We start from the raw sequence: 3,887 nt of genomic DNA on the forward strand, positions 1-3,887 counted from the left end.
AATAAAATATCCTGTGGAGTAGAAATGAGAACAATACATTTTATTTTTTCTTACATACAATTGAAACTTATTCAATAAGATTTTCTAATAAAAAGAAGACCTTTCCCTCTCACAGTTTGAATATTACAAACACCTCAATTTTTATTATAAAATAAAAATTGTCATTATCTCTCTCAATATAGTGCCATTTGCAATGAGCAAGATTTAAATACTTTTGATCTTGAAAATAAGAGAGGGTTTTTTCTCAAAGTTTATATTGTTTAGGTGTTTTCAGATATCTATTTAAATCTTCTTTATAGAATTAGATAGTTTATTGCCAACAACTTTATAGACTCTACTTTCAGTTGCCAATTGTCCTCAGCCTCTTCTCTCAATCCTGGAAAGCTTTAAGTAGCAGCCGCTTCCACAACTGTGAGCCAGCCAAATGGCCCCCACCCCAAACCATATTACCTAGTACCTGCTGTCAATTCCATTTTTTTGTTTAGTGTCTTCACTCCCATATTATATCTGATTCTTCAAAAAGCGTTTTTAATAAGAAAAGTAAATAGACCAGTAAGATAGATAAGTAAATAGACCAATATAAATCAGAAATGCCAAACAGATCCTAGGAATATACATAAAAAGAGGAAAACATAGTCTGTAGTCAAAGTGTTTATGTCTGTTAAAAGTAGTATAAAAAAAGTAGTAGAAACTTTATTTCTACTACTTTTTTTATGTTACAATGGCTAAAAGAGAAAGTAATTGTTCTATTTTTCATTTTTTTGGCTGCTAAAATTTCAACCAGAAAGAGTATAATATAGTAGAATTATACTTATTCATTAGTTGAATTTAGATTATGGCCACAAAATCAGAACACAAAAAAATATTTTTACATTGTTTTCTACATATATGATATAAAAATGGCCAGTATTAGAAAGCTTACACAAATTTTCTCAACTAAAGTTGTTATCTATATCTATGCTTTATATGTACTTCCCTCACTCTGTTAACTCTATTATTGAAAAATATATTTTTTATTCACTATGTTTTAAAGTCTCTGATTAAAAGAAGTAAAATTTCTACATAGATTCCATTTGCTATTAAAAAGCTATCTAGATGTTACATATTTTAATGTCTTTCTTCCTAATTTATAAGTATATACCGTCAATCACAATACTTTTCTACAACATGTGCTCTATTCAAACATTGTTAAAATGCCCCTTTAAAAAATAAAATATTCAAGATGGCACATCATTCGCCCCTGTTAAAAATAATTTTCTACATACCATATAAACAGTAAAAAAAGTTTTGAAAGTAAATATATTATATAATTCTTAGAATATTCCACATGTAGGTGGAGGTCTTCTGGTCTCTTCTCTTAACTTCAGAAATAATTGATTTAGCTTGAATTATTCAGATTCTATATCTCTTTGTCATGGATAATTTGGAAGATTTTACCATTTTAATAATTGAGTGTCTGTCAATTTAATTAGTCATGTGGGACTCTAGATCAACCATTCAGGCCATACTCCAATTGAACATAAAATCCTTTGGTGTGTATTCAATTCTTAAAGCTCTCTAGGTTCTGTCTCCGCTCTGTGTTTTATAGCCTAAATAACAGCAACGTTGCTTACTTTCTTCAGGGAAGAGGTGGTTTAATGGCTGTAAAATGCTGCCTTGTTTTTAAATGCATAATTATAGGTTTTGCATTTGCCTGAATATTTCAATAATTTAAAAGATGTTTTTCTAGTAATCAAAATGAAATAATTTTTCCTGATAATTACCTCAGTCACTTTTAAAGAGTAAGTGATGAACATATTCATGCTGTGAGACATAAAAAGGTGATTAAATAGAATTTAGCATCAAATATATTTTTCTCTCTGCCATGTATTGAAATCACTATTTAAATTTAGTACTTCTGAGATATTGGTATTTTCTTAATGGAATATAATTAACAGAATCTTTTTCTTTTCAGGAAAAATAAATTTCATTCAATTTTTTAATTTTTATTATACATGATTATACTGCGAGAAAGCACCAAGCAGGCATGTGCAGAGGTATGAGGTCAAGGGAATGGATTCACTTCAAAGACTACCTTCAGGGTAGCTTTGTAGACTGGACACTATCTCAATCTTAATTTGAGGATAGTTCAAGATAAAGAAAATTTAGTATTATGAGCAGAGCATAATACTAGGGAATTCTAATAATAATTAATATATGGAAATTCATTAAGTAGAACTAGATCCTAGTCTTAGCCTTCAACTTTGGGTTAGGCCCAGGTATAGGTTCTATTCCCTAAAAGATGATAAAACTAAAGCTTGAAAAAAAGATTCTCAAACCACAGTTCCATATTTGGATATATCTAGGGAAGAATTGAGAAGAATATAGAAAAGGAAGTAGGAAAGTATCTAGTCCTTTGGTTTTTTTAGATTAAGCTAATAAGAGGGTATGTATTTGGAGATAGGACTGGATAAAGGAAGGTTTAGGGGATTGGTGATGGTGGGTAAATATGACTATGACACAAAAATCTTAAGATGTGTTTCTTGAGCAGTTGGGGCCAGGGTCTTGTTGGCAGTAAAAATACATAGGATATCACTCAGGAGCACAGTAATCATGACTAAATAACCAGACCTTCGACACATAGATTTAATTCTGAGTTTGATTTGGAAATAGAGAAGGTTAGGCATCACTGGATATCATCACAGGAATGTGGAGAAGAAAATATTAGGAGATCCAGGCAAGGAATGAAAGCATCTTCTCCACATTGCTATATCAATATCTAATAATGACCAGGCCTTCTCTACCTCACAAACAAATGAAGAATTAAATAGCCTTTCAATATTTTTTCATATAATGAAGTTTCTCAACTATCTCCTTTTTCTGGGGATAATTCTAGTTCACCTATTGATATGCTTAATACATAAGTGGATTATTATCTATTCTTTTGTATCAGCCTTCCTATGCTCAATATTATGTTTGTGAGTCTTTCACGTTATTATAAATGTAGTTTGTTCATTTTTATTATTGTTATTTCATTACGTGGATATTTATTGATACATCAATTTTTTCCTGATAGAAATTTGTGTTGTTTCTATCCACTTACTTTTAAGCATAGAATACAATGGTTCAGGTCATTATTTTAGTGTAGAAATTTCTTTTGTAAGCTTTTTTTTTTTCCAATTTAAACAGTAATACATAAAATTATGTACAATATAATTTAACAACAATCATAATATTTTAAGAGCACTGGAGAAAAGTAAAAAAATTAAGGCATTTCTTACTGATGAAAAAGTTTGAAACATAAGTGAAAATATAATTTTTTTTTCTTTTTTTTAGGTGAGGCAACCTCACAGATTGCAAGGACCTTGTCAGTTTACAATCCCTTATTTTTTAATTTTTTTATGCCTACAGCACCTGGACTTCCTAGGCGGTCTCCCATTAAGTACTAACCAGGCCCAACACTGCTTAGCTTCTGAGATCAGACAGGATTGGGCTTGTTCAGGGTGGCATGGCCATAGATGAAAACAGAATTTATAGGTTGAGAGGGAGGCGTTTAATTACCAATGTGAATCCCCTCCTGTTCCCATTAGCACATTCCTGATGGGTTGATGAAAGGTATGAAATCCGGGCCCTTGAGCGGAGCATAATTCTCTCCTGTGTCTTGTGGCCTTACGTGATATGTTCATTCTAGCATGTCCGTTTCCCTCGGCCCCTTTATTCTCTCTTCTGCTATCTACCAGAACAAGCCAGACATTTCCACTTGATTGGCTCTCGATTTCGCCAGGATTCTAAGAGCCACCTATCAGACAATTTTACCTCATCCTCTGTGGTGTTTTCTAGGGTTTTAAGTCCTACAACATGATCATGTGCCCCCTCAAGTTAACAAATTCTCACTTATCCATTTCTAT

At 31.7% G+C, this 3,887-nt stretch overlaps 1 pseudogene; it reads right to left on the reverse strand.

Annotated features, from left to right (window-relative positions):
- Positions 1-3,381: 3,381 nt before the first annotated feature.
- On the reverse strand, positions 3,382-3,499 carry LOC111740518 (annotated as a pseudogene).
- Between the last annotated feature and the right edge of the window lie 388 nt (positions 3,500-3,887).

Source organism: Pteropus vampyrus, unplaced genomic scaffold (genome assembly GCF_000151845.1).
Source record: "Pteropus vampyrus isolate Shadow unplaced genomic scaffold, Pvam_2.0 Scaffold64, whole genome shotgun sequence".
Lineage (NCBI taxonomy): Eukaryota > Metazoa > Chordata > Mammalia > Chiroptera > Pteropodidae > Pteropus > Pteropus vampyrus.